The 24,874-nt window shown below is 51.4% G+C and overlaps 1 protein-coding gene across 2 annotated transcripts in view; it reads right to left on the reverse strand.

Annotated features, from left to right (window-relative positions):
- The window catches only part of PLEKHG5 (pleckstrin homology and RhoGEF domain containing G5), a 120,571-nt gene that overhangs the window by 72,574 nt on the left and 23,123 nt on the right, over positions 1 to 24,874 (reverse strand). The window contains exon 1 of one of the 2 annotated variants that reach the window (XM_073316950.1): positions 1,555 to 1,571. The exons of the other annotated variant lie outside the window; for it this stretch is intronic. The gene's annotated coding sequence lies outside the window, so the exon portion shown is untranslated. Of the gene's footprint in view, positions 1 to 1,554; positions 1,572 to 24,874 lie in introns of those variants that run through there. 2 annotated transcript variants of the gene reach the window in all.

The following is a 24,874-nucleotide window of genomic DNA, read 5'->3' on the forward strand; positions in this document are numbered from 1 at the left end:
GTCTATCGTCTCTTTTTGCACATTGTCACTAATCTCTACACAGGTTTCAGAGTCACTAATCTCTACACAGCCACTCATCTTTGCTTGGGGTTTGTGCTCTGCCCTCTGCCTCGGTTAGCCTAGTCCTTCTGCTCTGCCACCAACATCTACTGTCAGACGTGCCTGCCCTCTCACTCGGGTTTGCTGCCGAGCCAGGCAGGGGTTGCGTCCCTGCCACCTGCCTCAAGAGGACGGTTTCTGTGCACTGGGGTGGGCAGAGACCTCATCCTTACTGTGCTCTGGTTCATTTCAATGCGTGTCTCTGCTCCCCCCACACCCCAGCTGCAGAGTCCCCTGTAGAAATCTGATCTTGCTGAAGGGTGTAGACCAGCAGGTAGATCCCGAGGTCAGAGGCCTTAGAAACACCCTAGGCAGATCTCTGTCCCTGCCAGTCCGTTAGGTGGTAAGGATGATGGTCGCACAGCCAGGTGCTCCAGCTCTGTTCCAGATCTACCCCTTCCCCCAGTTACCCCTTCTGCTCTCCCAGAGCAGGGAGGGCTGGCGTCCGTGCGGGAGCAGAGACAGCCCAGCGAGATCGCAGCAGCAGTCAGGGTGCCCGGCACAGCTGCGGACTGGTCAGGGCTAGGACTGAGGCACATGCGTAAAGCTTCATGGGACTCAAAAGGCCGCTCTGACCAATGAAGCGCGCTAGGTCCATCAACTCCTGGGAGTGTGGGGGAGTCTGAGTTTGTGCTCAACTCCCCAGAACACACCAAGGGGCTAAGCAGCAGCACTGACCCCTCCAAGCTGCAGCCTGGCGCTGTGCCAGGAAAGGTGCCACCTTACAGCTGCTGGTCAGTGGTTAACGATGCTCCACTGTCCAGAGCAGGTCACCCCACTGGCGCGCCTGGCAGAAGTCACAGAGCTTCGCTATAACCCACTCCAAGAATGCCATGGGCTACCTATGCAATGACACTGCCAGCTCAGCCCCGGCGCAGTGCGCAGCCCAGACCCGGGAGCTCACTCAACCCCGCACCCTGGGACCAGGGCAAGGAGATTCCAAACACACAACAACACGACCACCTCTCAGCGAGCAGCCTTTGCTGCTGGAAACCGCCCAGGGCAGCAGCGTGTCTTGGACTACACAGGATTGGTCTCCTGTAGGACAGACAGACGCACTGGGCATTTGTGACTGTCAGACATTTTCAAGTAATGACCATTCTTTACAGATCCTCCACAGAGATTTGTCCTCTGAGATTCAAATCCTGGATTATTACCCATGGCTAGTACCCAACTCATCCTTCGGACGCTCGTTTAGAGAGCAAACACACTCTGCTTTTAGGCATAATGAATCTTTACAGATAAATCAGACGGGGATGGAACCCAAGCGTAGGGTCCAGGGAAGGGTCCCCGGAAATTTTATCTGATACCATCTAGGCAGGTCTTGTGCTAAAAGCAACTCCCTGCTGCTGTACTGGTCCTGGGCCCCAGTTAGAGAAGGGCTGCAGGGAAGTACAGGCAGGCAGGCATTTCGGTCACTCACCAAGACAAAAAAGAAACCCTCCTTTCACAAACCTTTTCCAGAAGGCGCTCCAAGCTCCAGGAGGCTGCAGCTCCCCTGTGAAGCACCCCCATAGCAATGAGATCATTGGGTGGGTTTACGAAGCCGGCAGAGAGAGACTTTTTTCAAAACTGTTTTGGGGACTCGGTACTGTGCCCTGAGTTTCTCCAGTTGCGTCCCTTTCCCACAGAACCTCCCTCAGTGGAGGCTTTGCAGGGAATAAGGCAGTAGCAGCTTCTTATTCAGCGTGGTTTGCAGTTTGTATTGTTATACAAACGTGGCAGAGGCAGCCAAGTGTCAGCCCCAGCAGCGAGGGCAGATCCTGTCTCCTCCTCGGGAGGAGAGCTGCCACTATTCTGTTTCCAGCCCTGAGGAAGAGCCCAGCACTCACCCACTCATGAAGGAAGCCGTAGGGATGGGGTCTTTCCTGCTCCATTTGATCCAGGGCACTGAGTAGGAGCTGCAAAGGAGCAGGAGGAGAGTTTCCAAGCCGAACACGTCAGGAAGGAGGAAGCGGAGCTGGGAGATGCAGACACAACAGTGCACTGAGGAAATGTGTTTATCTCAGACTGCGCCTGGGAACACAAGAACTAAGCAGCAGGAACTGAGCCACGGCTCCCCGTGCAGCTCTGCTGGGTGACAGACCTGGGGAGGAAGGCAGCAAAGGGAGGTTGTGACCTCAGAGGAGACACCAAGCTCAGGCAGCTCCAAAAGGAGCCACAGAGGCATGCGTCAGAGAGGGAGAACAATGGCCAGGCTTTACTATTACTAACAATACGTTAAGTCCCACCTACAAGCTCCATGATCACAAGCCACAAATAAAGCCAGTCCCTGCCCCAAGGCGCTTACAGTCCCCGCTCCGATCCTGCAAACACGTCCACAGGGGAGTAAGGTGGTGCACACAGTCACCCCATGGAGCCCAGTGGGACTGCTCAAATGCATCCAGCTTTGCTAGGTCTGGGACTAGAAGACAGGCCTAGAGGAGACAAGCCCCCCTGGGAGAGGCAGGGGAGGGCGGGGGCAGTTGGTCAAGGCAGCAGTCTGTAGAAGATGAATGGGAAACCCTTATTTATCGCAGACAGAGACGGGTGTCTGGGAATGCAATGCTGGGCACTCTCCTGCCACCTCTGCCTCAGCGCTGGGGACCTGCCCGAGGAAGTGATGGGGGTTACGGGCGGGAGAGAAAGAGTATCCAGGAGACACAGCTCAGGGGCTGGAACTGCTCCCGCCTGGGGATGGGAACACTGGACTTTTCTCGAAGAGCAGCAAGATACTGAAGACCATTTCTCCCCGAGGAACAAGGTCGCGAAGGAGTCAGCTGTTAGAGACAGTAAAGCTGGTGACAGCAGGGCTTGCCCACCCTGGGCCCACAGCAAGACTGAGCATGAAGCTAGACCTATATTAAATCCTACTTCCAGTCAGGGCTCCTGGGCACCAGGGTCACAAGTGGGAAGGACCAGATCTTCCTCCCCAGACCCAGTGCTAGGCTCAGGTGAGCTGCTCCCATTTAGCTGGCCAGCCCCATCCAGCTATGTCCTGTATCAGCAACGCATAGAGCCTCCCTGCAGAGACCAGACCTTCCTGCCAGGAGCACCAGGAAGCGGGATTCCCATGGAACAGGTGGAGGTATTGGTCCAGACAGCAGGACAGCCAGCTGGCATCACGGCAGAACCCGAGCAGCGGGCCCTCCCCCCCCGTCAGCACCAGTCACGGACCACGAGAGCAGCAGCATAGTTTCTGGGCTGGCTTTTGCCACCTGCTTCAAAGAAGCGGCCAGGCGAGTGCCCCCAGCTGTTTGACAGGGACTCACACACCCCTCAGGCTTTGCACACCAAACCCCTGGTGCTCCCCCGGGGGAGACAGGAAGCTCATTGCACTGCAAATCCCTGATCAGCTCCTTGTAAGCTGCCTTCTACAAGGATTCCACTTTCCCAGCTCACACAGGGTGCCTGAGCACCAGCTGCCCGAACGCATGGCCTGATGCTCTAGGGTTGCACCATCCCCCTGGGATGCCGCAGCCCCCGCACCGGCCTGCCCCCCACACAGCGGAAGCTGCCCCGTGGTTTCGTCCTCCCATTTCGCCCCAAGCAAATGGAATGCTTAATACAAGCCCGCTTGACGCGGCTGAGTCGCAGCCTGCAGGCGTGTTCCTCGGCTGAGGCTGTGCAGTGCCTGGCGCCTCACCCACCGTCCCTGGCGCCTGCCCACATTGCGCCCGGCTCCAGCTAGTGCCATCAGCAGCGCCCTCAGCGCTTCGCCTTTGCAAAGGCTCCAGCCTCTCCGTGGCGAGACTGGCCGCTCAGGCAACTGGCGGAGTGAGCACCGTTCCGCTGCAGAGTGCCAGGGGCTAGCTGGGCTGCGTGGTGCTCAGCACAGCCCCCGAGTTCCTCATTTCAGACAGGCCAGCACTTCCGTGCTGAGAGCAGAGCTATCCGTTTTATTCTCCTGGACGAACAGGCCCCAGCCCCTCCGCTAAAGGGCCATCTCACTGGCACCTGCTGCCTTCCCTTCTCCCCAGGACAGCACATGGGAAAACCAAGCCTCATCCGAGCTCCCAGACTCAGGCTGGCGTGCGAGGAAGGATGCCACAGAACCACACCCCGCTCTGGAAAGCCATGTCACCGTCCCACTGCTGCTGCACAGACAGCCTGTGTTTAGCTGCCACACGGCGAGGCTGAGGTAGGGAGAGGGATGGTTAAATCACTCTCAGACCTGGGGGCAGGGCCTATGCCTGGTCACTGGGACCATAACACTGCAAAGCCCTAGGAAATATCCCCTTGGCCACTGGGAAATGGACTGGAGGGGCCCTTCCCATCCCTGACATCTCTGGCTCTCCGCAGAGAGTCCTGTGTGAATGCACCAGGGTGGCTCTTCTCAGCCAAACTCCACAGCTAGGCACTGCTGGCTCAGGGCTCAGTGAGCAGACAGCACTGCCCCCGAGGCATGTGGATGTGTTTGAGAGGGGCACGTGGCCTTAGCTGGAGTTGCGTGTCTCCTTCCCTAGCACAGCCCAGCACCTTCTGTTTCTCACCCGGTGCGTGCGGGAAGTCACAGAGTTTCAGTTATCAGGCAGCAGGACCTTTGGGGCAGACAGAATTACCCTGAGGTGTGAACGAAGTGCTGGAGGTTGCGACAATGCCAGTCTGGGGGAGATGCGCTGTGTTGGATGCCGCTCCCCCTCCTTGCCCAGCGTGGACTGGGGAAGGCAGCCAGAGGCAAGGAGCCTTCAGACAGGAGAATTATTCAAATCCATCCAGGTAATCTGTCCTTCCCCTGGTCCAACCTACCGAGCTGCTGCATCCACTGAAACCCACTAAACCCGCCCCTGATACAACTCAGCTTCCGAGCTGTGCAGTGAGTGGCTCCTGGGAACTGGGGGCTCTTTTAGTCTGGTTTTGTATTTTAGGGTCACCTGTAGGTGCCTGATTCTTCAGTTGAGGAGAGTTTCTTCAAAAATATGACTCTGCATAGGGATGTGGCAGCCAGTGGCTCTTCGCTGGTTAGCTGGATCTGGGTTTGTATCTTCCAGAGACCACTAGCCTCCTGGGCACTCTGCCTAGATGTCCAGGCTCCGTTTGGCTGAGAGAAAGGCCAGACGCTTCCTTTGAAAGCACGTTACACAGAACAGAGAGAAAGAGGGTCCATGTAACTCCCAAGGGAGCGGTAGGGCCTCCATTCGCGTGCAATTTATCCTGTTTATGAGAGTTTTATATACACATGTGCATGGATAATCATCATAGAAACAAACAATATGGGAACAGTAGGAACAGATCTAAAGGGACTCTCTGAAATGGAAAGAATGGCAGTAAAGGAGAAGGGAAAGGAAACGGCTGTCTGGAATCTGGTATATCTGTTATACAGTCCTAGACTATAATGAGTATTTGCATGGCTCTTCCTCATATGCATCATTTCTAAAAACTCCTCCCAGGTCTCCTGGACCTTTGTCAACTCATCAGCCCACAAGCATCTCACCACCTCAAAAGCAGCAAGATTTCCTGCGCACTGAAACTAAGCTTTGAATATCAGCGGAGTCAGACTGCAATTTACAATACAGACTAACAACCAGAGTGACTGGAATTGGAATTCATGCTGTATTTCCATTAATCCTTTAGAGGCTGCAGAGTCGAGAGATTGGCATGCTAAGGATTCATTTGCTGGCAGTCTGGGGAAAGCCAGTGATTTAAGGGTTAAGCCAGCAGTCTAAATCTAAGGTTTTTCTACAGAAGGTTTAAGTTGAGGTTTAAGAATTCTAAGAGGATGTTATCAAATGTTGATCTAATTATTCCATGGGGGAAGCCAGTCCCAGAACAGTAACATGGACTCAAAGGGAATCCACCTCCTGTAGAGACAGTCCCACAAGGTCTCTCTCCAGCTTGTGGCAAACCCAGAGGTTGTGCAACTAGAAGAGGGGCATTAAGGAACACTGAGTGTCTTCTGGGTGAACCTCCCCAGGGAGAGCAGTACCAGCTCGCATGCAGAACTGCCCAGGGTTCGTACATGGCAGGGTTCCAAAACCCAGACATCAGCTCCCTGCTCCTCTCCCACCCCTGGGCCCTGCCAACAAGACAAACAAATACGTTTCTTCTCCTCTCAAGCTGATGGTGGAGGAAATATCTGACTGCAGGCTGAAAAACTGTTTTTCAAACATTTTGAAGTAAGAGGCCGAGAGGAGCAGAGCAGAGAAGTCCTTTCCAACTCCCAGGGGGAACTGCTGGCACGGAGCTCGGTGAGCCGCAGTGCGTCGGAGCACACAGGGCTGCTGTTTGTACAGATGGCAGCGCTGCTGCGTTCAGGGCAGGTTTGTATTTAGCCCCTAACCAAGTGCATTACAGCCTCTCTCTTCCTGACAGCTTCACACGGGGTACACGCAACTTGACCGTAGCTTGGATTTCCCTTTGACCTGCCGCTCTGGGCCCCAGCTCCAAAAATGTCCAATAATCTCAAACACGGCAATGGGCCAAAGCTGCAAAGCTTCCCGAGCACGGAGATTTTATCAATGGGTCGCAGAGCAGTGGGAACCACAGCTCAGTACAGAGAATCTGTATTTACACACAGGTTAAGGAACACAAAGGAGCCCAGAGAGAACGAGACATGGACATCCTTACTGCAAAGGGACGTGGCCAGTCAGCCGTGGTCAAACGTGGCTCAGGCTGCAATGTGAAAGTGGACGCAGTGCCAGCATCCTTGCCAAGTTCCAGCTCAGGTGATTACATCCTGCTGACCTAAATCCCTTTTCACTTCTACTGGATGCAGGAGTCTTCACTGCCTGTCATGAACCATCACACAGTGATGTTGTGCACCGTCAAACAGCTTCTGTGTTACGCCACAGAGGTGACTTTAATTCAGTGGCATATCCCTTACCTACCTTGCTGGGAGGCTCAGCTCATCAGGGTTTGTAAAGAGCTGTGAGATCCTCAGGTGAAAAGCACTAAAGACAAAGGCTTATCAATGAAGCTGTCCCACTAACAGCAACAAGCTCTCCATATAAATCCACTTGTGCCGGGCAATACACGAAGCTGGCTCTGCAAAGGGGAGCAGGTCTCCATGGGTCTACTCTGTCCCCTTTCCCCCAGCTCCAGGCTTTGAGACGTCCACCCCCACACCACATCTCTGCCCTTCACTGGGAGAAATGCTACTTCCAAAGACATTCAGTCTGGGTTACACTCACTCGCCCACATGTCACTTGGAAAACGACAGGGAAGAATGGCCCATAACAATGGGCCTCTAACCAAACCCTCGATGAACACCCTCCATAACCAGAAGCTTTGCTCCAATTCATCATCTCATGGGACCCCTGAATGCACAGGAGACTCATTGTAATCAGACTGTCACCACCTCGATGAATCTCTCGCTATCTCCCAGCAAAGGGCTGCTGGAACCACCTAGGCACATGCTGTCATTTCTGGCCAGGGCAGAGAAACCAATCCTGAGGCTGCAGCTGCCCCGTCTGAGACCCCAGACAGCTGGTCTCCAGGAGAGACGGGGTGAAGAAGTGGAAGCGACTGATTGGTTTCAGCTACTAGTGAGGCGGTCCAGCATCTGCGACTAGGGAAGGTGAGGTGAAGAGCCAGGCTGCTGGAAGGGAGTTGAGCCTGGCAGAGACAGGCAAAGCAGAACAACAGAGGCCAGAAGAGGCCCCAGAGCTGCGTCAGCCAGGCCAGGAGCAGACGGAGAGAGGAGTAAGCACTGGGACAGCGACAGAGTTGCGGAAAGCGCTTTGCTCATTACCAAAGGCTCTGGTGGATCTCACAGGTTTCCCCTATGTCCCAGGACAGAATCCCCTCCTGCCAGAGGACTAAGTGTGTTCAGGGGAGGCAGCACCCCTAAAATTTCCATGTTCAGCTCAGATACACAAAGCCAGCACCGACCCATTCAGAACGGGGCTTTCCTGAGGGTCCTCTTGACTTTATCACCCTGTATTCTATGGCCCCAGTGGTGTGCTGGGCAGATGCAAAATAACACAGCCCCAGCTGCCAACAGTGAACGATCTAAACTCAGACGGGATGAAGAGGAGGGAGCGAGAGATGGGGAGGGAGGTGAGATCATCGCAGCGTTACTCAGATGGAAGCAAAACATGGAAAAAGTTAAAGTTAAGAACTGTAAAAATAATAACTCCTGCCCCTTGTTGTGGGCACCGCACAAAGAGTGACCATCTGTGAGACTTAACAAGAGAGAGAGCAGGGAACCAGGCTATAAGACAGACTCATCTGGAATGACCTTCATCGAGTAGTCAATAAATACAACAGGCATTTTATATGTAGCACTTTCCATTCACAGAGCTCCATGCCCATCAGGGGGGTTAGCACCAACAGCCCATGTATAAATGGGGAAACTGAAGCCTAGAGTGACTGGCCCAAGTCACACAGGGAGTCAACTGCTGAAACGCGACTAGAACCTAGATCTCCTGAATAACAGTCCCGATTCCACTGGACTGTTCTGCTACCCCACTGGCATAATTCCTTCCAGCCCAAAGGGATCCAAGAGTTTTATACTGCTGGAAAAGGGACTGTGGTTTGTACAGTGCTTTGTGTTGCTAGGATGAAAGGCGCTCTGGCAACGCAAAGCAGATACAAACGGAGTCTCGTTACTTGGCCAGACTGGGATGTGCCTGCCCTGAATACAGCTACCAAAGCAGACGGGGTGGTGGAGCTCAGGAAATACTCGGAGGGATCTACCTACTGCCAAAGTAATAGTTAAGTAAATAATGAAACCAGCTCCTTAAGAGGGTCAATTCACATCAGGCCTCCTTCCTTTCTCCATCTGTCCCTTTCATCTCCCTCCATCCCTCTTTCCTCCCAGCCCATGACCTTCTCCTGCCAGGAACCAGGAGCCACAGAGCAATTGCCCAAGAATAAACAACTGCTTGTGCCACTGTCTGGACAGTGGCGATTAGCTAGTAACAAGCAAGGAAGTGGGCTAGCTAACGCTCTGGGAAAACGCATCTCTTGTGTCTGCAAGATGCAGTAGGAATCAGGGCCCCCCAGCCTCTGGTGGAAATCTCTTCAGGGAGTAGATTCCATGGGGGCTCCCAGGTAACTTGCTAGAATGCAATTCTCTTGGCCCGGTCCCCAACCCAGCCTATGGGCTGCTCAGGAGGCAGCCAGGCTTTGCTGTCACATTAGTTCTGGAGGAGGAGAAGAAAACAAGCTTTTACCCACTTAAAGCAGCTTGGGAGGAAGTCAGGAAAGATACCGGCACAAAGAGCAGAGGCCAAGCACGCTGGAGGATGCCAGCACCCAAAGGGCTAGAGAGAGGCACACAGGCACTGTCAGGAAGGAGCAGACCTGTGGCCCATCTAGCCCAGAATTCCACCTGTAAAATGGCCAACACCAGGTGCTTCAGAGGTAGGGGCAGGAAACCTCCTACTCCCTCGTAGCTAGAGATTGATTGAAGCCCTGAAGCAGGAGGTTTGATCTCTGGCAAAATTCATGCTTTCATTGACTCTGGTTATTCTCGTTATCCCTGGGCTGGCCCATCCCTGTCAGAGCCGTGGGGCAGGCGGTGAACTTCCCTAGAAGTTTAGGTCACACAGCAACTCTTGTAATCTGAACAAGTCTAGGTCATGTAGCAACATCTGTGTCCCAGGGCTGGGGCTCTCGCCTGCAACTCAGACCCATCCGGGCTACCCCCTGGGCTGTACGGCACCAGCCCACCTACCAACTCAGTAAATGCCCCAGCATTCAGGGGCCCAGATACTCTTGAGATAATGGTACAGAGCCAGCGGGAGATTTCTGGAGGAAGACTTGGAGACTTTAAGGCCAGAAGAGGCCAGTCTGGCAGGCCACAGGGTTTCATGCTGAAGGGGTTGGGGTGACCTGGCATCAGTGCCCACACACTCGGACAGGTTTCAGCGCAGCTTCAGCATTTCAGCCCTCTAGCCCGCTCTCAAAACGGCCCGCACTCTGCGAGGGCTTGGGCAGGCAAAGGACCTTTCCCTGGGCTCCATGGAGTTGGCGAGCAGGAATCAAGCCCCTGGGGGCAGCCCTGCAGCCTTGGTGGCACTGCCATCAGAGACATGGCTGTCAGCGCGCGGGACAAATGGGGATGTCGGAGGGGGCTTCGCGTTGCCTCTGGAAGGTGCAGGGAATAAGGGAGTCAGACACTGGAGCAGAGACCCACGCACAGTTCTGATGGAAGAATTTCACCACCAGGAATAAAGCCTGGGTAACACAAAGATTCCTAAATCCACTGGCAAGCGAGCCCCAGAATGGGTTTACAATCTGCTTTAATCCAAAGCAGTTCAACTGGTCTTTAAGACAAATCCTATTGTGAAGCTTTTCTTATGCGCCATGATGTATAATTTTAAAATGGCAGCTCTGTGGTTGTTCATTCCAAATAAAGTCGTTTCAGACACTGAAGCAGGCTGCCCCTGGCTCAGCTGGTGCCCAGACACTGGCCAGAGCTGAGTGGGTCAGTGGGAGGGGCAGGGGGATGCACAATATTGCTCAGATCCTACTACCACGGATCTGCGGCGAATTAAAATGATGTGTCTGTGTAATAGCAGGTCCCTGCCACATCCTGACAGCCAGCCAGGGTACCTGTCAGCATCAGCCTTGAGGCTTATGCTAACATGGGTTTAGGGCAGGCTGGAAGAGCAGCGGCAGCTCATAACAAGCAGCTGGCAGCGCCAGCATGCTGCCCTAGCCAACCCCAGAGGACCTGAGAAGGCCAACGTCTCAGCTGCAACCCAGAGCACACCGGGATCGCTCCCCTCAATCCTGCCAAGCAGAAGGAACTGTGGCATCTCATGGCACTGCTGCTGATGGGACAGCAGGAAAGCAGCCCGGGGGAGTTGGGGTCACTCAGTGGCCATGTGAGATGACAGGATGTGGCTGGCAGGAAAAGGAAGCCAGAGGGAGAGAGATCCCAGTGCTGACAGCCTGAATTCCATGCTCGGCAGGCTCTGCAATGAAGAGCCAGGGTTGACATAGCAAGAGCTAGAGTAGGCCAGGATTGATGGCACCGGCGGTGGGACGCAGAGGACACAGTACTGGAACAGCAAGGTGCGCCCTGGGCCAGGCTGGAGCCTGAGTAGCGCCTGCCCACACGCTGGTGGCTCAACCTGCCCAACGCTGACCGTGTTAGTGGAGGTGGAGAGGGTGCAGGCAAATCTCTCCTGCCTGCGGCAGCAGGCTCCTCAGGGCAGCGACGTCACATAACCAGCCTTCCAGGGTCAGAGGGACCCCATTCTCTGCCACAGGGCTTTGCCTCTGGCTTCCAGCAGCAGAGGGTTTCAGGGGCACGCCTTATGCCAGCGTGGAGGGGAAGGCGGGCCAGTGGCGTCTCTTGGAAGGGGTCACATACTGCAGCGCCGGAAGAGCACTAGACGCTCAGACCTGTTGTCAGGCGGGCCGCAAGCCAGCCACTTAGGGTTATTAGGCACAATCTTAATCTGGGCTGAGCTGATAAAGTTAAACTGCCTGCCCAGAACTAATCACCCTAAGTAACTAGCCGTGTCACCGTTACTTAGCCGGGATCACACAGAACAGCGCCGTTTAATGAGGCCTTCTGTGAACCAGGTTGCGCTGCCTGACAGGTATGGACTGGGGAGGCTCTTCCCCTTGGTCTTTCCTCCTCAGCTGCTGCCTCCGCGCGGCACTCCCTGCGCAGTGCCCACGAGTGCGTTTGCAGTGCCAGATTTGCCGACGGTGCTCACAGAGGAAACGGTAACAATGGCAATAAGTGGCAGACCTGGGAAAAGCTAAATACAAAGTGCCTGTCTCATAGCAAGAGGGAGGGACAGGTTCTAACCTCAGTGCAGAAATGTGGACCTGATATAGCAACCGCAAAGGTGGGACCCAGTCTGACTCCCACTGAAGCCAGTGGGAGCTTTGCTGTTGACACGGAAAGGGAGCAGGATCATTTGAACATACCTAACCCCCTGGGAAACAGCGGGGAGAGGAGCCAGCAGGAAGTTCATGTGGCAGGATGAACTCTCCTATAACTCAGCCGAATGGCGCAGTGGAGAGGACTCCCCGTATATTTTGTTTAGTGGGGTGGGCGGGAGGCACCAGCCCCACACATTGCTACAGATCCCTGTTCTGTTTCAGTTGACAGGCACAAATCTGACCGTTTTTCTGGGGAAAGAGCCCCCTCCAATGCTTATTCGGGCAAGTCCTGCTCCTCCAAGAGCTGGAAACCTCACACCTGTACTCCAAAAAGGTACCAGTCCCCTCCCACTTCACACATCCCATACCTGGAGACCTCTCCATCTGTGCAAGCAGCTCTCTCCTCTCTAAAGGGAAGCAGCACCCCAGAGAGGCATGGGATTAACTAGTGTCAGTTAACACTGAAGTATCTGGGGACACGGGCAGCAGTTAGGACAGCCTGAAATTCTGCAGGAATTCCGGAAGTTTGCTGGGATTTCCCCTCTTTTGCCTATGTTGCTAAAACACAAACTCCTCGTTCACCTTCATTTTCACCAATAAAACCAGGACTCTGCATGAGCCAAGAGGGAGTGGGACACAGGCCAAGACCGGGGGGAGATTTCATCAGCAGAAAAACTGCCTTTTGTCCTTTCAGAATATGCACAACTGCAACCAAAGGCGGCCACCATTCCACTCTGTATGAAGCCAGTAAAAACCCGAGACTGCAGTTTCCACTAGCAGGATCCATCCATCCCCCCCACCCCCACCCCCCTGCCTTCCAACAGCTGTGAGACTTAGATAAAATCATTCATTCATCATTCAGCCCCTGAAGTGTGAACAGACAGAGGACTTGTGGCTCCAGGGCTGTGAATCCAGCACTTGTAAATTCTCTCAAGAAAGAGAAACCTCTGGGAGCTATGCTGGGAGTTAAGGGGAAATGTAACAATGAATACTCAGGAGGGACAAGCTGTGCGCCTAAGTTCTGCAGAAGGGGTAGCCCTGCTGGCTGCACACAGCTTCAGAAATCGTTGCTAGGTATTGGTGCGGAAGAGACTTTACAGGCCTGAACCAGCCACCGATTCCAGATGGAAAATTAAAATGTATTTCTCAAAGGGAATTTGCTGCCATGACTGGGCCTTTTCCAATGGGAACAAGTAGCCCCTTCCTATGGAGGGAGCCACGCGGGAGTAACAATCATTGTCCACCTAAGCCAAAAGACTGGCATAGTCAGTAGTTAAAATGCATGAACCAAATGCCCTGCAAAAGCATAATTTTCAGGCTTGAAAGGGACAAGAAAGCTCTGAACTCTATGGTTCCTGTGAGCAAGTTTCAGCTCGTTGCTATTAGGAGCAAGTTCCTCATTTCATTGGAAGAAAATGATCCACCACCTTTGCACACCTGACTCCTTCCAGAAGTCGGTCTCTGCAGGAACAAAATCTTACCTTGGCTCTTTTCCTATTGCTGCCTCTTGGCCCCAGCAGTCAGCCAATATCCTGGGCCTTGCTGAGTTGTTTCCATTAGGAGGAGAAACAGATTATATGAGTCAGATATTTCTTTGGTGCCATCCTGTTTAGTTACAAAGCATAGACATCAAGTCCTTTTTTCCTGGACACAGTAGGAACACACGGCAGCAAGGGGTTTCCTTGCTCAGAATCCCATGCTGCCTTTCCAGCGAATACCGGGCCCAAAAGAATCCCAGCTTCCACGCTCATCACTACGACTCTACCTCATCATCTCTAGGCTTCCTAATGTGTCTGTCTCTCTTTCTATCACAGAAACAATGCCGCAGCCTCTGCACTTGCAATCAGTATCCAAGGAAACCCCTTAGCTTCTTGTTCAGGCCCTGACATGTTGGCCCATGCCTTGGGCAGTGGCTTCTATCAGTTACAAAGGGGCATTTAATTGCTCCTTCATTTAGCCTTCATCATAACATTATAAAGTTTGAGGGAATCGTTGATGCTAACGAGAGAAGAAACAAGAGAGAGACAATGTCCTCCCAAAGGACTGAGGTCTCTCCAGAGGCTGCTAGGAAAACGGAACACAAAAGAGGGTGGCTAACTCCAGGGCCAGCAGCTCAGAATTCCTCCCACTCTCTGCAAAGGGAATTGCATCTCTCCTCCAACAATTACTCCAGTGGCCCAGAGCAGATACATTTATTGAGCAGAACTGAGCTCCTAGGCAGCTTTCAGTGGGCTTGCGGAGAAGGAGCCATTGCAATCAGTGATGGCATGACTGGGAGGAGAGAAGAATGGACTCAGAACAGGCTGCTGGGACAGTCTACTAGAGTCACAGGCCACAGTCACTCCCGTGAGGGCACCGTGGGGAGCCTGTGTCACGTATGAAAATCCTTCAGCTCAGCTCCCTGGGGGTGTGGTGGTGCTGGGAGCAATCTCGTCCTCCCAGAAGGGCTTTCTGAGTAACATCACGCAGCCTGAATCCCCTGGGACCCCTGTTTGAGAGGCAAGGAGCAAGGCTATTTCTGGCCACACACAAGGACCCAGTTTGTTCAGATTTACAGAGCCTCGTACTAAGTTTCAGGAGGGATGGGAAAGCACAGTGTGTAGGAACGAGTCTGGGATGGACATGGGAGCCTAGCTCCCAGCTGGGTGCCTCAGGAGGGTCAGACTAGCATGATTACTGCTTGTCTAGAAAGGGGTGGGGTTCATAAACCTGGCTGATATCTAGTGAAAACCAAAGGCCTGCTCCCCACGAGCTGCCATGGCCACGATGAAGCAAGAGGAAACATGTCTCACAGTAACATCCTGCCCAACACTGAGGCACTTACAAATACCTGAGTCAGCTGCAGTGCAGCACAGGCTTGCAGCACTAAGTCCACAATTAGCAATAATATTACTGTGCCCGCAGGAGATAGCTGGACAGCATGCACCTTTCCGGTTTAAAGGGCAAGCTGCCCTCTGCAGCAGTGGTTGTCAACGCACGCCTGGGGGTCCATCGACTCATCTAAAGATTTGCCTAGTTTTACAACAGGCTACATAAAAAGCATTAGCAAAGTCAGGACAATCTAAAATTTCACACAGATGACTTGTTTATACTGCTCTATATGCTATACACCGACATGTAAGTGCAATATTTATATTCCAATTGATTTATTTTATAATGACATGGTAAAAATGAAAACCTAAGTAGTTTTTCAGTAAGAGTGGGCTGTGACACTTCTGTATTTTTGGGTCAGATTTTGTAAGCAAGTAGATTTTAAGTGAGGTGAAACTCAGGAGGCATGCAAGACAAACCAGAGTCCTGAAAGGGGTACAGTCATCTGGAAAGATTGAGAGCCCCTGCTCTGCAGGACTAAGCTGGCCACACCCTGATCCCAGGCTTTTGCCCAGCCAAGGCCTGCTTCTAGGACTCCAGAGTCCTGTGTCCATTTTGTCGCAGTGGGAAGAGCTTGTTTACGGTTTCCAGCCTGGGGCAGCAGGGTAACATCACAGACTTGAGTCAGGAGACCAGATGTCCCGATTTTATAGGGACAGTCCCGATGTTTGGGTCTTTTTCTTATAGAGGCTCCTATTACCTCCCAACCCCAGTCCTGATTTTTCAAACTTGCTGTCTGGTCACCCTAGAGCCGAGGATGGGTCCCGATTCCAACGAGAAACCGTAGAACTGGAATTAATTTGCAAACTGGACTCCATCAGATTAGGCCTGAATAAAGACTGGGAATGGATGGGTCACTACAAAAAGTAATTTTCCCTCCCTTGGTATTCACCCCTTTTTGTCAACTGTTGAGAATAGGCCACTTCCACCTTAATTGAATTGGCTTGTTAGCACTGACCCCCCCCCACTTGGCAAGGCTTCAGAGTAACAGCCGTGTTAGTCTGTATTCGCAAAAAGAAAAGGAGGACTTGTGGCACCTTAGAGACTAACCAATTTATTAGAGCATAAGCTTTCGTGAGCTACAGCTCACTTCATCGGATGCATAAAGTGGAAAATACAGTGAGGATGTTTCTTGGCAAGGCGACGCCCATCTTTTCATGTGCTATAATATATATTCTGCTTACTGTATTTTCCACTCCATGCATCTGATGATATATTATAGAATATATATTATTTTAGCCCACGAAAGCTTATGCCCAAATAAATTTGTTAGTCTCTAAGGTGCCACAAGGACTCGTCATTGTTTTTGCTGATACAGACTAACACAGCTTCCAATCTGAAACCTATCAGAGAGCTGAGAAACCTATTTGCATCTATAAATAAGCCCAGACAATTTGCTTGCAAGGTGCAGCAGGAACTCCTTTAGCTTTGTCTGGGTTTCAGGTTTCTTCCCTCACCTGTTAGCTCCTTCAGAGAGGCATCCTCACATAGAGATCCCCCACAGCTGAGGGGAAGAATGCATAAACACAACCTAAGCACTACACTCTTCTTGTCAGAAGCAAATCCTCTTTCTGCAAAATTCAAACTGTAGCCCAGTGGGCCAACTTACCTGTATTATATTCATTGCTTTGTTATTCTGCTTTATTATATTTAGTAGTAATGCAAGGAACCTACAGGCTTTTATCCTAAAGATTTTGCTTTAGTAGACTGTGAGGCTTGAGGCCTATAACTTTTGGTGTAGGTAAAGGCAAGTAACTCATAAGTTATAGGGAACTGAAAGTAGCATGCATGAAAGTAGAGGGGGAATTTTGTCTAGAATACCAACATCAGCCACCCATAGAACATAGCTGACACCAGCATCTGGAAGGTTCCGGACAGAACGTCCAACCACAAAGGCGTCCATGGCAACAAATTGAGGTGTATGCTAATAGGGTAACATCATATATATACTAACCTATAGAAAACGGACACCTTAAGGGGAGGAAATACAAATAAGGATTTCTATTGAATATGCATTGGACATGGTAACGTTAGCATAACCTACTATAAAAGTAACATCCCATGGGCAGCAAGTAGCGAGATGTAGACCTTGGGAGGGGCAAGAATGATAGCCACCAGGGAAGAGGAGGACGATGATGGTGATGAGAAAGATAATAGTTAACATTCCGGGGTGGAAGAATGGCATTCCAATGTACTTTCTGTATTATCTCTATCTGCCTTGTTGAGTTTAAGTGTGTGTGTAACTTTGCTAAATTATTAATAAATCTTTATCATAGATTTATATATATAAAGAGTTCCTACGGTGTGAGTGTTGCACCTGTGCACCTCGGGGTTCCCAAATTATATGTTAATTTTACAATAATCTAACTGGGACTGATCTTGGGACAAGAACCTGTTAATCCTCAAATTACATTTGTATATACCCAACTTTGGGTCAGACTACAAAACAGGATTTGCGGCTCCCGCCAGCAGAGGGGCACAGCGTCATGCTCAGGTCACAGATTAGCAGCATACTCTCTTGGGTGCTAGAAACTGGCGGTTATGAGCCCTATAGAAACCAGAGAGGTAGTTAGTTCCCAGGCTGTGGAGATGTAACTAATCAGCCTAGGGAAGGTACTACAGCATGGACTATGGATCATTTTCTGACAGTTCCAACCCCTCCCCTCTCAGCGGCGACCAGTAGAAAGCATGGGCTGAAAATGGCTCAGAAATGACTTAAGTTCTGCAATGGAAAGAGAGTCCCTAGGGACCCAAGGAAAACACTGTTCTGAAGAGGCTTAGCAGCAGGGTCAGCTCAGGGAAACAAGGAGGCTGACACATCTGGATGCCAACAGGCAGGGTTTGCTTTGGGTGTGGAGAGGTTATGTGCACTGTTAAGCAGAATTGCATCTCTGAGATGGGACTCTTTGTTTGGAAGAAGTAATCTGGGGCATCTTCGCCCTTGGCCCGTAGCAGTGGTTCAGCCTAAAGCTGACCCATTCCCTACAGCGGCGGCACCAACTCCCCTCTGCACCCAGAACCTGCCCTGCTCCCTCTAGTCCTCAGAGCTCCACATCCTCAAACCAGAGCCCAAATATTTGTTCCATCACAGCAGAACCATCACCCATCGGTGGCTACTGGAGTGGAGAGGAGGGTACGGAACACACAGGAGTGGCGACAGGAGGCCAGTGGACGTGCCTTGGGGCTCTGGAGTCAGGACTAGGGCCAGCAGGTGCAAAGCCCTCAGTGCCAAGCAAACACGAGACTGCTGCTGAGGGGGCCCGGTCCAATTGCTGTATCTGAGAAGGATGAGAGAAATGTGTCTGTTGTGAAGCTTTGCTGCCCACACTTTGCAATCATTCCCCGGAGAACACAATAGCCGCTCTGTGCACGCTGCATCTCCAGGCCCTCTGACAGCCTAGTAACAGCCTCTCCATTGGCTGGCCCACCGGAATTACCATCTCACTTGACCTATCAGGAATAACGATGGGAGCAAGGCAGGAATCCTTTCCTATGGCTAAGAGAAAGTTGCTCAAAGAACAGGGAAAACTTGCAGCCCTGGGATAAACAGGGAGACTCAGAGACCTGTTTTAACCCATCTCTGCCTTGTGAGCAGGAGAAAGGAAATTAAAGAGTTTCCTTCCTGCATCCCAGCCACCTGCTGCCCCAGGGATTTAATTCTGCTGCTTTACAGGGAACAGAGGAACTTTGACTATTAAACAGTTTAGAAAATGAATTTATGATCCCAAGTCAGCAGGATGAGCAGGGTGCAACCAGGACAGGGCGTTACACCCTAAAAGTCAGCTCCCTGCGTCGGTCACATGCCAAGTTCCAGTCAGGAGTCGTCAGCAGAGGACCTCTCAGATCCCAGACAGCATCCGTAGTCCCGGTGGCTGCTCGTTTGTTGGTTACATAATGAACTGTTTCAGAGCTTGAGCAGAGAACCCCAAACTCCGGTCTTGGCAGGAGAGGAGGTTTTCCTGGTCCCCACTTAGAGCCCCTCACCCAGGGTGATACAGACAAGCATGGCCACTGGCTGCGGGCAGTTCCCTAAATACTAACCGAGGGCAGAATGCGTCCTGAGAGCACAGTGACCTGGAAAGCATTTCACCATCATACAACTCCTGTCCCAGGGATGATGATTTTTCACCTACTGTTTGAAAGCCCAATGGCTGTTTATTTTATCACACCCCTGCTGGCTTGGTGACTCAGCAGCGAAACGATGGTAGGGCCACTGAGCGCCAGGCCCTCCGCTGCCCTGGGAGGCAAAAGCATTTGTCACGACCAACTTTATTTACATCACAGCACACAACAATAACTTACTATAGCTAAATATTTGTTTGAACCGAATGCGAACATTTATGCAACAAGTTGGACGGGCACAGAGGCCAAGAGCAATCTGTCTCTATTAACAGTAGCCAAGCGTGGGAATGGCTGTGTTTATCACTGCCTCTGGAGAGAGGTCTGTGCCAACTACGTGGCATCGACAGTGAGAAGAGGATTGGAGGAGTGGGGACACAGCAAGGGCAGGACGAGGGCCTGGAGGTGGGAGCTAAGAAGAGCAGCACACAGACAACCTACAGCACACCAGGAAAGGTGCAGTCCCCGCAGCTTGGAGACTGAGGTTCCCCACCTACCACTAGAGGAGGTATTGCATGGCACTTCAGAGCTGGTACTGCAGCTTCCCCCCGCCGTCCTCACCCACCACCAGGGAGTAACACTCGCCCGTGGTTGTAGGCTCCTAAGTCACTTTTGAATATGGGACAAGGAAGGGTTTGAGAATTTTACCCATGGTGCTTTTGCCATGCAGGACATCTTTCCAGCTCAGACACTCCAAGTACTTTCCTATAGGCCACACAGACACTGGCTTCTAGTCACTATGGACCTGGTCCGGATTCAGATCAATACTCAGGTTAGTCCATTTTCTGATCATTCCCTTTTCCTTTGGGCTTTGCCACATGCTCTGGAGATAACATTCTTTATTTGCAGTTGAAACGTCATTTTGAAAACCCTATAGACCAAGATCGCTCCATCCAACAGTATCTATAGGGTGCCTATCATGCCGCTGCACACCAGGTCACCTTCAGTGCCAAGCTGGACCCCGGGCAGGAGTTTCCAGATTCCAGGCTACCTGAACCCCAGCAAAAACTCGCGAACTCCAGCATGAGTCTGCTGCCGCATTTCATGTTCTCCCTTCCCCTCCACCCGCCGAACCGAGGCCGCCTGGCTAGCCCAGCACTGCCGTTTGAGGCTGCACTGCCCAGGACTGGAAGGGAGGACTGAGGAGACGTGATCTGAAGCATTCTGTGCCCACCGCACTGAGACGCATGAACAGCCACAGCTGCCACCACACACCAAGTATGTGAGATGTTTCACGGAGAAACCGCTTTAGGGCCAAACCCGCACCCTTCACACAAGCCATCTATCAGTCCATTAGAAGGCAACGATTGCCTCGACCATTCTGAGCCCAGACTGGCTTTAAAGACCTAGAGGTGAAAGGCTCCATATACAACCCTCAATGTTAACGACCTGCATTGGGGAGTGACCTTTGCCCTCCCCAAATTATAGCACGCCCAACCCTTCCAAAGCTTCAGAAGATGTAAGAGTTGGGAAGCAAGCTGCAGCCACACTTCTACACCTGCAGAAAGTGAAGTGAATTAGTAACACTGCCTAGAGCTGAGACAGAAACTCCTGGGCTCACCACCCCATCTCAGCTTACGGTCTCTAACAGCCTGAGTATTCCCAACATTAGCCAGAATTCATGCGATCAGGGAGGCAGATCTTGCTGCATCACCACAGGAGTAGAATCCCTTCTCCTTTGTTTAGTAACATGAGCCCAGCAACCAGCTTGTTTAGTTTTAGGACTTTTCACCCCACTACAACTGCACTGAGACACATCCTAGAAGGGGAAAAGCATCATTACTTTTCAGCCTGGCCAGTGATCTTTTCATCTGTGAGCTGAAAAAATGTCTGCACAGTTGCTGGCTGGCTGTGCACAATCAGAACAGCGGTGCACACACTTGCTGTGTGACCTCAGCCCCTGCCTAGCATGAGCCTTCCACACACACAGCAGATTTGACCTACCACCAAGATCCTCAGTAATATCCAGAGTGGAGCTCCAGGAGAAACGTTCCACTGCCCCATACTTCAGCTCCTTCAGAGCAGTTGGCAGAGTTTCCAGCTCATATGCGCCCCGCTTTTTCCAGTACAGAAACATACTGGAGAGAAACCTGGAGGTCTGCTGAAGCAGTCAGTATTTCTGCCTTTACTGCTTGGTGACCAGGAGGAGGTTAGCTCTCAGCTGCATGGAACTGTGCCCGCAACATGTTTCGTGGGATGAGCAGGAGGAGGCCAGGCTTCAGCTCTGAGGAGCAGGTCCTGGTATAAGGACAAGTGCCGCATTCATCCTGAGCAATGGGAATTCTGGGGTGGCGGAGGGTGCTCCTAGAAACAGACCAATGCTCTGGGAAGTGGGGCAGACAAAGGGCCTTTCTTGAGCCTCCCACAGACATTTCACAAATTTCACTTTCCATCCTCTATGAAAGAAATTCAGCTGAGGAGACAAGACACATTTGTGATTATTTTAACCACTAGAAAGAACAGGGCTGTTCAGCAATTCTGCTGTTACAAAAAGTTTTCAAAGGGAAGAATGTGTCCCCCCCAAAACCCTACTACGGCACCTTCCTTCCTCAAAGGAAGCTCACTCTACAAACCCAACAGTATCGTCATCGCCTGACGGGCACAAACAACGGGAGCTTTGACATCCGCTTCACTGCAAAAAAAAAAAAAAAAAAAAATCACTGATAATTTGCAGCAATTTGAAAAGTTGGTCTGGTGCCAGGCTAGTGGACTGCAAGCAGTAGCTTATATGACTAATGGAAGCATCAGTGACTGAAATGGACAGATTCCCAGCAAAAGGGTTTTCCAGATGGAGACAGCATGCTTAGCCTCTGGAGAGAGATTAAGGGGTTCTAGCATAACTCACCCTCTGGCTCATCCCAGAAGAATCAGCCACTAGCTGCTCTGGAGACCTGCCCCACCCTGGCTACAAGGAGGGTGCCTGGGATCAACCGGAATCCAGACATGCAGAGAACGTGCCCGTGACCTCAAGCAGTGAGGCAACTGAACAATCAAGGGGACAGGCCTGCTTTTCCACTCCGGTGAACTGGTTCCATGCCCTCTTCTGGTTGTGCCTTTCTCTCCGCAGCTCATCTGAGCAGTTAAAGCACCTCAGGAAGGATCTGAGAGGGAGGAGGGAGCATAGCCTCTTGCTTTTGTTTGGTTGCTGAATTTTCTGCTGGACCATGAAGCTCAGCAATACACATTTCCTAATGGCTCCTCGGAGGCAAGGGGGGCAGAGTCATGCGGAGTCCCAACCTGACAACATTCCAATTTACACCTCTTTGGTGAACAAGCGTGAGGCTGACACCCTTACAACTGGGGCTCAGACACCATGGAGATGAGCTTGGCATACAGACTGGCACAGAAACAGACCAGATCTGTCCTTCAGCTTGTCTTTCAGAGGAGAAGCAGTGGGCCTTGAGCTCTAATGACAGCTGTGCCACTGACTCCCTGCGCGACCCTTGGACAACTCTGTGACTTCGGTGCCCCTCTGTAAGATGGGGCCACGCACACAGGTGTCAGGAGTGCACTGAGATTTACCTCATGAGGCTCAGACTTTCCAGACAAGCAATTAAGGAATTGCACGTACAACACATTAGGATAAATAAAACTGGATATTCCAGAATCTTATCGCAAACTACAGACTATTTGCATTTTAAAAAGAACAATTCAGTTGTAAGGTACCTTTTAAATATAAATTTACATTTGTTCCAATTAAATAAGTGTATAGGAATTTTCCATTTTAGATAAGCTGTATCCCGTAAAGAGGCGTATATCTAAGATGAAATGGAAGCTCAGAGGCAATCCCTGGTGCAGGACTTGCAGAGGAGAAAGCTCTTGCATCGAAGTCAGAATGTGCAGAGAGGCAGACAGCAGGTCAGTACTGGACCAGCAGAGACAAGGGCTGAGAGATCTGCTGGACCAAGTGCAAGGAGGGTCTGAAAAGTGAGGAGAGCCGTTTTGAAATGGATCCTGAAATGAACCAGGAGGCAGCAGGGATATCTTAAAAGAGAGGGTGAGGTGCTCCCATTCCTTTGAACGTTCAGTAAGGTGAGGCAGGCAGCAATATGCGCACACGCCGGAAGCTACTGAGAAGGGAGTTTGAACAGTCAAGGCAGAAGAGGCGCCTGTCAATGGAGCCAGAAGATTCCTACTCCCAAGGAAAGGGAAGAGCTAGGAGACTCTCAGACACAAGGCAATTAAATTCATAGCTAGAATATAGCACACACATACTGTAGCGTGAGAAATAACAAGCCAAGCTGCCATCTGATTCAATTTGAAACAGCTGAGTCCTAAATCCCTCAAACACGGGTTCATGGTGGAAAAAACTGACAATCCTTAAGTCATAACTGCCCAGGTAGGCGCCAGGGCATTGGAAGAGCTCATGGCAACGCGAAGCTGCCCCAAGAAAAACACTGGATGGAAGATCCAGTGGGTGAGGTTATTTCAAATAACCACTTTCAGCCGTGATGACGGAAAGGCAGCGGCAGGCACAGCCCGGCACTGGGCAGAGATGTGCAGGTTTGCGAGTCACTGTCAATGGGGAGAACCCGGAAGAACAATGGTTAAACCAGAGGCTTTGGGAGCCAGCAAACATCACCAGCGCTCCTGATGCCCACCCTGAACTCAGACACCTGGTTACGAGACAAGTATTAAGACTGTGGTAAAAAATTGTTCCAATTCACCCTGGTGCACACAATGGAATTCCCCCACCCCCACCCGAGCAAACAGGAGAGGTTTGTACAGGGTTTAAAAACTGCAGCAGCAAAGAGAAAAAGACTCAGGTCCACAGACTGCAGCTTTCTGCAGGGAGACCCCCTGGAAAGTGACAAGGCAAGGCAATAAGAATCCCAGGTCACAGGGTCATTTATCTGAAGATGCTCAAATGGAAATTGAGAGGTAGGGTCATTTTCACACTTAAAAGCCCTTGACTGCCCCTTAGATCTCTGGAGTGCCTGAAGTTTGTACCCTTCCCTTCACACCTAAACGTATTCTGTACCACTCAATGCTCCAGAAACATCTCGGAAAATGACAGGTTTCAGAGTAACAGCCGTGTTAGTCTGTATTCGCAAAAAGAAAAGGAGTACTTGTGGCACCTTAGAGACTAACCAATTTATTAGAGCATAAGCTTTTGTGAGCTACAGCTCACTTCATCGGATGCTGTAGCTCACGAAAGCTTATGCTCTAATAAATTGGTTAGTCTCTAAGGTGCCACAAGTACTCCTTTTCTTATCTCGGAAAAGCAATTTAAAGAAGCGCTCTAGAGAGCCCCTCTGAGCATGTGATGGGGTGGAGCAGAGCTGGGCGGAAAGCATAGCCCCAAGAAGCCAGCATACCTTTCAAAATACAGTCCCCATGTGACAGATTCCCTAACACTGCCCCAACTCTGGCTGTGAGCCTCTCTCAGGGGCCTGTTTCAGAGTAGCAGCCGTGTTAGTTTGTATTCGCAAAAAGAAGAGGAGGACTTGTGGCACCTTAGAGACTAACCAATTTATTTGAGCATGAGCTTTCGTGAGCTACAGCTCACTTCATCGGATGCATACTGTGGAAACTGCAGAAGACATTATATACACAGAGAGACCATGAAACAATTCCTCCTCCCACCCCTCTGTCCTGCTGGTAATAGCTTATCTAAAGTGATCATCAAGTTGGGCCATTTCCAGCACAAATCCAGGTTTTCTCACCCTCCGCCCCCCCCCCCCCCCCACACACACAAACTCACTCTCCTGCTGGTAATAGCCCATCCAAAGTGACCACTCTCTTCACAATGTGTATGATAATCAAGGTGGGCCATTTCCAGCACAAATCCAGGTTTTCTCACCCTCCGCCCCCGCCCCCACACAAACTCACTCTCCTGCTGGTAATAGCCCATCCAAAGTGACCACTCTCTTCACAATGTGTATGATAATCAAGGTGGGCCATTTCCTGCACAAATCCAGGTTTTCTCACTCCCTCACCCCCCTCCAAAAACCACACACACAAACTCATTCTCCTGCTGGTAATAGCCCATCCAAAGTGACCACTCTCTCTACAA

This window comes from Lepidochelys kempii, chromosome 18 (genome assembly GCF_965140265.1).
Source record: "Lepidochelys kempii isolate rLepKem1 chromosome 18, rLepKem1.hap2, whole genome shotgun sequence".
In the NCBI taxonomy this organism is placed as follows: Eukaryota; Metazoa; Chordata; order Testudines; family Cheloniidae; genus Lepidochelys; species Lepidochelys kempii.